The sequence below is a fragment of the Triticum aestivum genome, chromosome 2D (genome assembly GCF_018294505.1).
Source record: "Triticum aestivum cultivar Chinese Spring chromosome 2D, IWGSC CS RefSeq v2.1, whole genome shotgun sequence".
NCBI lineage: Eukaryota > Viridiplantae > Streptophyta > Magnoliopsida > Poales > Poaceae > Triticum > Triticum aestivum.
This window is the reverse complement of record NC_057799.1, coordinates 189739326-189750979: the sequence shown is the minus strand read 5'-3', so window position 1 is coordinate 189750979 and position 11654 is coordinate 189739326.

Here is an 11654-nt window from a genome sequence, read left to right as displayed (position 1 = left end):
TTTTATTTTTTTTCTCTGACTGTTACTGTTTTCTTTTTATTTGCCTTTTTCCTTTTCTGTTTTATTTCATTTAAAGCATTTAGGCATTTTATAAAAATGTGTTCTCTCCACCATAATTACCAGTGTAATATTTGGCTCCCACTGAACATTTTTGTTTGAGTTTTTGAAAACTTTTATTTATCACTTTATTTATATTTGAAGTTTGAGCTAGGAGTTTGGAAGGAAGGTGATTCAAATGTGATCAAGCCCTGTTTAGCAACATGATTAGCTTAATCACAGGGAGTTACTGTAGCATGATTCCCAGGGTGTTACAAATCTCCTCCACTACAAGAAATCTCGTCCCGAGATTTAGGAGGTAGAAGGAAACAGTGCGGGGTATTCTTCGCGCAGACGATCCTCTCGTTCCCAAGTGGCCTCATCTTCAGAATGGTGCGACCACTGGACTTTGAGAAACTTGATCGCCTTCTGACGTGTGCGGCGTTCAGCTTGGTCGAGAATGCGGACCGGATGCTCCTTATAGGAGAGGTCTTGCTGCAATTCGACCACTTCGTGATCCACAGCTCGGATTGGATTCTTGAAGCAACGGCGGAGCTGTGACACATGGAACACATCGTGAACCTGAGAAAGGTTCGGCGGTAGTTCCAGTTGGTATGCCACTTTTCCACGCCTTTCGAGAATAGTGAATGGGCCAATATAGCGAGGAGCTAGTTTGCCCTTGATCCCGAAGCGGTGAGCACCCTTCATAGGTGTGACTCGAAGATAAGCCTTTTCGCCAGGTTGATAGACCATGTCTTTATGATGACGGTCATACTGACTCTTCTGACGCGACTGAGCAGTCTTGAGATTCTCGCGAATAATGCGGACTTGTTCTTCGGCATCTTGGATAATATCCGGACCGAAGAGTGGACGTTCCCCAGTTTCTGACCAGTTCAGAGGGGTTCGGCACTTTCGTCCATATAACACTTCGAAGGGGGCCATCTTCAGACTAGCTTGATAGCTATTATTATAAGAGAACTCAGCATACGGGAGAGATTCCTCCCATTTCTTGCCGAAGGAAATAACGCAAGCTCGAAGCATGTCTTCGAGGATTTGATTGACGCGTTCAACTTGTCCTTGCGATTGAGGATGAAACGCAGTACTGAATGACAGATGAGTTCCCATTGCTTCTTGGAAACTTGCCCAGAATCTTGAAGTGAATAAGCTACCACGGTCTGAACTGATAACCAATGGAATACCGTGGAGCGAAACAATCCTGGACATATAGAGCGTTGCCAACTGGCTAGCAGTGATCGTTTCTTTGACTGCCAGAAAATGTGCAACTTTGGAAAGTCGGTCAATGACGACAAGAATAGCATCATTACCTTTCTGCGATTTGGGAAACCCAGTGACGAAGTCCATCTCAACATGGTCCCATTTCCATTCAGGAATAGAGATAGGTTGCAGAGTTCCAGCCGGCCTTTGATGTTCTGCTTTGATACGACGGCAAACGTCACACTCAGCAACATAACGAGCAATGTCCTGCTTCATATTAGTCCACCAGAATCTCTGACGGATATCTTGGTACATCTTTGTACTACCAGGATGGATGCAAAGAGGCATATCATGAGCTTCTTTCATAACTTCCTGTGTCATATCCACGTTTTTCTCTGCACATGGCACCACTAGGCGGCCCTTGAAGTATAGGGCGCCATCTTCAGACATGGTGAAGAATGAGGGCTTTCCTTCTGCGAGGTAGCGCTTAATCTTGTGGGCTTCAGAGTCATACCCCTGTAGCCTTTTGATGCTGTCCTCGAGATCTGGTTTAGCAACTAGGGTATTGAGGGAACCCTGGGCAACAACGTGGAGGTTCATCTTGCGAAACTCCTTAGGAGGGGGAGCGAGTGCACCCGAAGGAACAATATGGAGGTTCAGCTTCCTGAATTCTTCAACAAGCGAGGGCTGAACTTTATGAACCTGGAGGTGGTTGCAGTAAGACTTGCGGCTCAAGGCATCAGCCATTACATTAGCCTTGCCTGGCGTATAGGAGATACCCAAGTCAAAGTCTGCAACAAGCTCCATCCATCTCTGTTGACGGAGGTTCAGATCTGGCTGAGTAAACAGATACTTCAGACTTTGGTGGTCGGTGAAGATCTCGCAACGATTACCGAGAAGGTAATGTCGCCACTGCTTCAGCGCATGAATGACGGCAGCAAGTTCGAGGTCGTGAACTGGGTAGTTCTCTTCGTGAGGGCGCAATTGTCGAGAGGCATAAGCAATCACTCTGCGGTCTTGCATTAGGACACAGCCTAATCCTTGACGGGAAGCGTCGCAGTAAATGACAAAGTCCTTCTTAGTATCAGGTGGAGCTAGAACTGGAGCAGCAGTCAACTTGTCTTTGAGTGCTTGGAAACTTTCCTGACATTTGTCTGTCCATTGGAACTTGACGCCCTTATGCAACAGGTTAGTCAGAGGCCTGGCGATCTTAGAGAAGTTCTCGACAAATCGACGGCAATAGCTGGCGAGACCGAGAAAACTTCTGACTTGCTTAACGTTCTTGGGAGGAGTCCAATCAAGAATAGCCTGAACTCGTTCAGGGTTGACGGCAATACCATCCTTAGAGATGACATGCCCAAGATAGGTTACTTCGGGTAGCCAGAATTCACATTTGGAGAACTTGGCATATAGTTGATGTTCTCGTAGCTTTTCCAGCACAAGTCGAAGATGTTCAGCATGTTCTTCTTCGTTCTTGGAGAATATCAGGATATCATCCAGATAAACCACGACGAAATTGTCGAGGTAATCCATGAATATGTAGTTCATCAGACGAGAGAAGGTGGCTGGAGCATTGGTTAAACCGAAAGACATGACGGTGTACTCGTATGAACCATAGCGAGTCACGAAGGCGGTCTTTGGGATATCCTCTTCGCGAACACGGATCTGGTGGTAGCCCAACCTCAAGTCGAGCTTAGAGAACACTGACGAACCCGCCAGTTGATCATACAGATCATTGATCCGAGGAAGAGGGTATTTATTCTGAATGGTAGCTTGGTTTATAGGACGGTAGTCTTGAACTAACCGGTTTGTCCCATCCTTCTTCTTGACAAAGAGAGAAGGTGCTCCCCAAGGAGAGCAACTTGGGCGAATGAATCCTTTGCGAAGAGACTTGTCGATTTCCTCCTTAAGCTCAAGGAGTTCATGCGGCGGCATTTTGTAGGGTCGCTTGGCTATAGGAGTGGTGCCTGGTTTCAAGTCGATGATGAATTCGACAGCTCTAGCAGGGGGAATCCCCGGAAGTTCTTCAGGAAAGACGTCGAGGAATTCACGCACGACGGGAATGTTTTCAATGCCCTCGAGTGGTGCAGCGTTCAATGCATAGAGCCTTGCCTCGGCATTTTGCACCAGATGGGCTTGGTAAGTAACTATCTCATCTGAAGGGTGTAGCAGATGGACGGTCTTAGTGGTGCAAACGATTGAAGCAGTATGCGCTTTTAACCAATTCATTCCCAGAATGAGATCAATGCTACAGGACTTCAGTACGATGGGAGAGACAAGAAATTCCAGTCCTTCAATTTCAACAGTAACATCGCGACTAACCATAGAGGTTTGACATTGGCCCGCAGGGGTGTGTACCACTAGCGGAGTGTTTATCTCTTCGTGATTAATGCCATGCAGGAATGCAAATTCTGCTGAAATGAATGAGTGGGATGCTCCTGTATCAAATAAAACGGATGCTGGTACTGAATTTACGAGGAGTGTACCCATCACAGTAGCAGGCTGGTCTTGAGCTTCGCTGAGATCAACGTGGTTGGCATGAGCACGACCATAAGACTTAGCATTGTTGTTGCGGGGCTGGTTGTTACCACGGCCAGCTGCTGGAAGGGCCAGTTGATTCTGGTTCTGATAGCAGTTCCTGGCAAAGTGACCCGGTTGACCACACTTGAAGCACAGACCATTATCGGGAGTGGGAACAGGAGCCCCAGGTGGGGGAGCTGGTAGCTTTGACTGCTTAGATGGTGGAGGAGGCAGACGCGGTGCAGCATAAGATTTCCTGGGAGCAGGTGCATTTGGACGATACATGCTGTTCGGGATCCATATCTTACGCTTCTGTGAGGGCGAGCCTGAAGATGAGCCCGTGTCACGGTTGCGCCTATGAGAGCTCTGGTATTCCTGCAGACCAGTCTCGACATTGATGGCCTTATTCACCAAGGTGGCGAAATCGGCAAAGTCATGCACTAGAAGTGCGAGCTTGATGTCAGCTTGAAGGCCATCACGGAACTTCTCCTGTCTGCGTGCATCAGTTGCAATGTCTTCTTCAGCATAGCGGGACAAGTCCAGAAACTCCCGCTGATAAGCTTCAACAGTTTTGTTGCCTTGGGTGAGGTTGCGGAACTCACGCTTCTTCCGGTCCATGACTCCCTGAGGAATGAAGCGGGCACGGAAAGCAGCTTGGAAGTCTGGCCATGTGATGATTGTTCCAGCTGGCAGAGTACGCCTGTGGCTGTCCCACCATTGAGCTGCGGGTCCCTTCAAGAAGAAGGAAGCAAAATTGACATAGCTGGCAGGGGCTACATCAGCAGACTCCATCTCATAGGTGATGTCACGGAGCCAGTCATCAGCATCCAAAGGCTGAGTTGAGCTGCGGTAGATGGTTGGGTTGAGGTGTATGAAATCTTGAAGAGTCACTTGGGCTGGCTGCTGGTTCATATTGGGGCGAGGAAACTGAGCCATCATATTTTCCATGAATTGGCGGTTCAGTTTGAACTGTTGGATCATACCAGCCATGTACTCAGGTGGTGGTGGGGCATCGCCACCACGACCACGACCACCTGGTCTAACCATCCTGCTAATATATAACAGGGGTAGTTCAGCATTGAGAAAATTGGCAATGACAAGAATCATTCATGATGAAACATGCATAATGAAAGGAGCACGATAGCTACTACATAGTAGTCGGCATAGCTTACAAAAGGGGTCATGCATAGAGTTCAGTACACAGAGTTCAGTACATAGACTAAAACATCATAGGCGGCACACAGGCTCGCGGCGAATGCCTTTAACACTACAAACAAGCCTACATCAGTCCCAAGAGGTACTGTGGAGGTAATCGTAGCCCGACAGCTGGTAGTGAGGCAACGGATAGCTCTCCACGTCAGCAGACTGGGGGCCGCGGATACTCAGGTGTAGAGCCCGACGCTCAGGTGGCAGAAGAGGACCAAGTGCGGGAGAGTAGCCTCCCACCTCTGGCCAACCGACACCGTGGGGCATCACGGTCCTGGCTGGGTAGATCGCAGAACGCGGTACCTGTCCAGACCGGACAAAGGGGTGCAGCAGCGTCAGAGCACGGTAAAGGTGCTGACGGGTGGTGTACATCTCGTGGCGAAGAGCTCGGTTAGCTCGATCCAGCCCATCAGCATGCAGAACCAGGTGCTGATGGTAGAAGGGCTCTCGGGTGACAGTGGAGTAGGCAGCAGTATAGTATCCCTCTGCACCAACATCAGAGGAGGTAGCAATGTGCCTGAAAGGGGAGGTGTCCAACTCCCGATACTCTCCACGAAGACGTGTCAGAGCAGCATAGGCTGCATCGTGGACAGCCATATCGATGGTCACACCAACACCATGTGCGGTGTGCAGCACAGTAGTGGAGTCGTACTCCCGAGAGTAGAGGTGGACGATGGCACGGTACTGCTCCTGGTTAAAGTCCTGGTACTCCTCGTAGACGGTGTACTCAGGGTGCCAGCGATAACCCAGATAGGTCATCATCTCAGCTAGCACCGCAGGTGATCCCGAGGCACCAATGGCCATCGTGTGGCGAACAACCTGCCTCGTGGTTTCCATCTGAAAGCAAAGACGTTTCAAAGGAGTCAAATGACAGTGTGTGAATTGATCAAAATACTATTCTGAGAAACAACTATGGCTTATCCAACTTTGGGGTGAATGTGGTCACGGGATCCTAGTGTTAGAGTTAGTAAAGTCGTTTAACCCGAGTAGAAGAGAGTTCAGAGTCCCAGAGTAAAGGTCGAGGAGTAAAAGATACTAGTACCACCCAATGGCGACGTGGGCCCGTAAGCCGCACAGTCATGTTAGTAAAAGTTTTGCAATGACTAGACTCGACTTCGGCCAAGGAGTGTGGAAGGGGGGTTCCTACAGGCAGTCGGCTCTGATACCAACTTGTGACGCCCCCGATTTGACCGTACACTAATCATGCACGCAAATGTGTACGATCACGATCAGGGACTCACGGGAAGATATCACAACACAACTCTACAACAAAAATAAGTCATACAAGCATTATAATACAAGCCAGGGGCCTCGAGGGCTCGAATACAAGTGCTCGATCATAGACGAGTCAGCGGAAGCAACAATATCTGAGTACAGACACAAGTTAAACAAGTATGCCTTAAGAAGGCTAGCACAAAAGTAGCAACGATCGAAAAGGCAAGGCCTCCTGCCTGGGACCTCCTAACTACTCCTGGTCGTCGTCAGCGGCCTGCACGTAGTAGTAGGCACCTCCAGTGCCGTGGGAGTCGTCGTCGACGGTGGCGTCTGGCTCCTGGGCTCCAACATCTGGTTGCGACAACCAGATAGAAAGGAAAGGGGGAAAAAGAGGGAGAGAAGCAACCGTGAGTACTCATCCAAAGTACTCGCAAGCAAGGAGCTACACTACATATGCATGGGTATATGAGTAAAGAGGCATCTCAGTGGACTGAACTGCAGAATGCCGGAATAAGAGGGGGATAGCTAGTCCTGTCGAAGACTAAGCTTCTGGACATCTCCATCTTGCAGCATGTAGAAGAGAGTAGATTGAAGTCCTCCAAGTAGCATCGCATAGCATAATCCTACCCGGCGGTCCCCTCCTCGTCACCCTGTTAGAGAGCGATCACCGGGTTGTATCTGGCACTTGGAAGGGTGTATTTTATTCAGTATCCAGTTCTAGTTGTCATAAGCTCAAGGTACAACTCCGGGTCGTCCTTTTACCGAGGGACACGGCTATTCGAATAGATAAACTTCCCTGCAGGGGTGCACCACATAACCCAACACGCTCGATCCCAATTGGCCGGACACACTTTTCTGGGTCATGCCCGGCCTCGTAAGATCAACACGTCGCAGCCCCACCTAGGCTCAACAGAGAGGTCAGCACGCCGGTCTAAACCTATGCGCGCAGGGGTCTGGGCCCATCGCCCTAAGCACACCTGCACGTTGCGAACGCGGCCGCGAGCAGACCTAGCAACCCACACGATCACGGCGGTTACGTCAAAGCGGTCCAACACGGCGCGCGCCACTCAGTCGCTGACGTCAAAAGAGCTTCGGCTGATACCACGACGTCGGGATACCCATAACTACTCCCACGTAGATGGTTAGTGCGTATAGACCAAATGGCCAGACTCAGATCAAATACCAAGATCTCGTTAAGCGTGTTAAGTATCCGCGAACGCCGACCAGGGCCAGGCCCACCTCTTACCTAGGCGGTCTCAACCTGCCCTGTCGCTCCGCCGCAAAGATCCACTTGCGGGTACTCCTACGAGCCGACCCGACTTTAGTCATCACATGTGTCATGTATATAGTATACAAGTATATGCCCGTGATCACCGCCCAGGTGATCACGGCCCGATAGTATAGCACAGCAGACGGACAAGAATGTAGGGCCACTGATGGAAAACTAGCATCCTATACTAAGCAGTAGGGTAGCAGGTAAGGGAAACAACTGTAGCAACAATGACAGGCTATGCAACAGAATAGGATTAACCGAAAGCAGTAACATGCTACACTACTCTAATGCAAGCAGTATAGAGGAGAGTAGGCGATATCTGGTGATCAAGGGGGGGGCTTGCCTGGTTGCTCTGGCAAGTAGGAGGGGTCGTCGACTCCGTAGTCGAACTGGGCAGCAGCAGTGTCGGTCTCGTAGTCTACCGGAGAGAAGAGGGGGAAGAAACAGTAAATACAATGCAAACATAAGCAAGACGATGCGTGACAAGACAATGAGCGGTGCTAGGGGTGCCCTAACGCGACAGTAGGTGGTACCGGTGAAGGGGGGGAACATCCGGGAGGTATTCCCGATGTTTCGCGTTTTCGGACAGACGGACCGGAGGGGGAAGTTGCTAGTTCGATAGGTTAGGGAGGTGTGGTGGACGAACGGACTGCGTATTCGGATTCGTCTCGTCGTTCTGAGCAACTTTCATATAGAAAACATTTTCATCCGAGTTACGGTTTAAAAGATATGAATTTTCAAAGTTTATTTGAATTTCTGGAATTATTTATATTAAGAAAAATGAATTATGACGTCAGCATGAGGCAATGCTGACATCAGCAAGTCAACAGGTCGGCTGACCAGTCAAACCAGACAGGTGGGTCCAGTGGGACCCACATGTCAGCCTCTGTTAGTCTAATACTTAATTAAACTAATCTAACAGTATAATTAGAGGGATGGGCCCCACATGTCAGTGAGTGTTTAGCTAAACTAATTATTTTTATTTATAAAACATTTTCCTTTTCTTTTATTTTTTAAATTTCTGCGGCGGGGCCCGCATGTCAGTGACTGGGCCTGCCCAGTCAGCAGTTGACTGGGTCAACCCAGTCAACTGGGGCCCGTGGGGGCCACTGGCAGGGTCACTGGGGGTGGGCCAGGCCAGCCACGTCGGCGGCCGGCGCCGGCGCAACTCCGGCGACCAAAACCACGGCGGTCCCTCGCCGGAGTTGGCCGGAATTGCGCTACGGGGCTCGGGGAGGAACGGGGCTAGGCCCATTCGAAAGAGCTCGCAGCGCCGCATCCAGGGGTGGCCGGGGCTTCGCCGGACTCGGCCGGAATCGGCGCCGGCGAGCGGCGGAGGCGGCGGCGCGCACGGGTGCTCGACGGGGACATGGCTACGGCTGGCGGTCGAGCAAGCGGAGGGGCTGGGGAGCTTCTACGTGCGGTGGGGAGCGCTGTGAGCTTGGGCCCGTGACCATTTGGTCACCGGAGACCCGCCGGCGGCGAGCTCTGCGGCGCGGCGTTCGGGCGCGCGTGGGGGAGCAGCTACGGAGCGCGGGCGAGCTAACGGAGAGGGGGAGGAGGTAGAGGAGCTCACCGCGCGGCGCAAGGAAGGCCCGTGGGTGGCTTAGTAGCAGCAGGTCGTCGCCGGGAAGAAGGGGGTCGCCGGCGTCCGAGGTTGAAGGCGAGCTCGGGGAGGCCGTTGCAGTGGCTCCGAGCTTCGACGGAGAGGCGGAGGGGGTGTAGTCGAGGGCGGCGACGTCGTACGACACGGCGAGGTGGCGAGTGGGGCACGGTGGCCGCGTGAACGACGGGAACGGCGGCGAGCGTGTCGGGCGTGGGGAAGAGGAGAGCGGCGCGGATCCGGGGGAGGGAAGAGGGAGGCGCGGGGGGCCGAGAGGGAGAGCGGGGGTGAGTGGGAGAGAGGCCCGAGGAGGCGCGGGGCGGGCGACCTTATCCCCTCCGGCGTCGGTGCCGGCGAGGTGGTCGGGCGGCAGCGCGCCCCTGTTCCGACCCGGTCGGGGGAACAGGGAAGGGGCGAGGGGGGAGGTGGGCTGGGCCGGGGGCGCGGGGGCGCGGTTGGCGGCCCAGCTTGGGCCGGGGGGGGGGGGGTCGGGGTTTGGGCCGGGGGGTCAGTGGGGGGGAGGCCTACTCCCTTTTCTTTTATTTTTTTTTCTCTGACTGTTACTGTTTTCTTTTTATTTGCCTTTTTCCTTTTCTGTTTTATTTCATTTAAAGCATTTAGGCATTTTATAAAAATGTGTTCTCTCCACCATAATTACCAGTGTAATATTTGGCTCCCACTGAACATTTTTGTTTGAGTTTTTGAAAACTTTTATTTATCACTTTATTTATATTTGAAGTTTGAGCTAGGAGTTTGGAAGGAAGGTGATTCAAATGTGATCAAGCCCTGTTTAGCAACATGATTAGCTTAATCACAGGGAGTTACTGTAGCATGATTCCCAGGGTGTTACATGGATGTCCGGCACTTGCTGCCGGATGTCCGGGCTGCACCCCGGATGTCCGGGTCTCCCAGCCACGCCGGATGTCCGGTATTTTCCCCGGATGTCCGGCTCCCTGTCATCCCGACTCCAGTAGGTTTGCACGTTGCTGCCGGATGTCCGGGCCTTCCCGTGTCACCGGATGTCCGGGCCTTGCTCCGGATGTCCGACCCCCTCTGTTTTTCTCCTGGCTTCTCCTCTGTTCTGCCTTGTTCTTCAAGTGGCTTGCCAGGCCGGATGTCCGGCCCCTAGCCCGGATGTCCGGCCTACCCGTTCACTTGCACTACAACGGCCATATTTGTGCTCATTCTATATATACCCCTCTACTAATCCGGTAGAGGGTTGACCACTCCATTCTAAATATCCCAAGAACCCTAAGTGGCTCCCTCTCACTCTTCCACACCAAATCCTAGATCCCGGAAGCATTTGTGAGAGTTCTTGAGAGGTGTTCCAATCAAAAGATAGATCCACTCCCTCTCCCTCTTGTGACCAAAGCAATTTGTGATTTGAGCAAGTTTTGAGCATTTCCCCTTTGTTCTTGTTACTCTTGGAGGTTGGAGACTCCTAGGCGGTAGGAGTGCTCCGGTGAGGAATCAACTTGTGATTTGTCCCCCGAAAAGTTTGTGAAGGTTTGGAGGCCGCCTCAAGGTCTACCACTAGTGGTTGGGAATCACCTTTGTGGTGATATCTCAAGGAGAATAGGGTGAGCCTTCGTGGCGTTGGTGTGCCTTCGTGGTAACATCCACCTCTCTAACGGTGACTAGCTTCCCTCCAAGGAAGTGAACATCGGGATACATCATCGTCTCCGTGACTTCGGTTATCCCTAACCCTAACTCCTTACTTGTGGTTTACCTTGGTCACTTGACCGTGCATTCTATATCTTGTTGTCCTCATTATATTGGTTTGATTACCATATCATAGAGATTATTTAGGCCAACACTTTATAGTCCGCAATTCATACTTGCTACTATTGTTCTATCTTGTGCTTAGTGTGAATTGCTAGCTCTTAACATTCATTTCCATATCTTGTGACATAACTTGTGTAAGCTTGTAGTGCTTACTTGAGTTTGATTGTATCATTCAATTCCATATATTGTGATACAATTTGTGTAAGCTTGTATTGCTTACTTGTGGTTGTGTGTATTATTCATTTCCATATCTTGTGATATACATTGAGTAAGTTTGTGTAACTTACTTGTGCTTACTCATATCCTCGTTGTTCTCATCTTGTTTATCCTAGGTTTTTGGTGCACTTAGTGAGCCTAGTATATTTAGGATTTGTGCTTGGAAAGTATCCGCTTAGCTTATTTCCGCATTAGGATATAGCCAAATCCGTAAAATATTTTAAAACTCCTATTCACCCCCCTCTAGGCGACATTGTGGTCCTTTCAACATCGCCGGAGCTCACCGGCGGTGTGCAGCCGCCTGCTTCTGCCCATCAAGTTAGGCCGCATGGTGTCTTCCCGCCTGATTATGGTGTGTGTTCATCATCTGCTCTATTCCTCCTCCTCCGCTTTGCTTCTTCTCTGTTGTACCACGCAGCACCGGCGGATCGGTCTGTTTTGAGAGCGATTCATGTACGTCCAGTGGTACTTTTTGCCTATTGTTCTTCCAGCAGCGTAAAGAATTGATTTTGGGCGCAGATTTCAGTCTAGGGTTTAGGTATTTCTATTTTTGGTAAAAGTTAGGGTTCATGTGCTGCTGCAGAT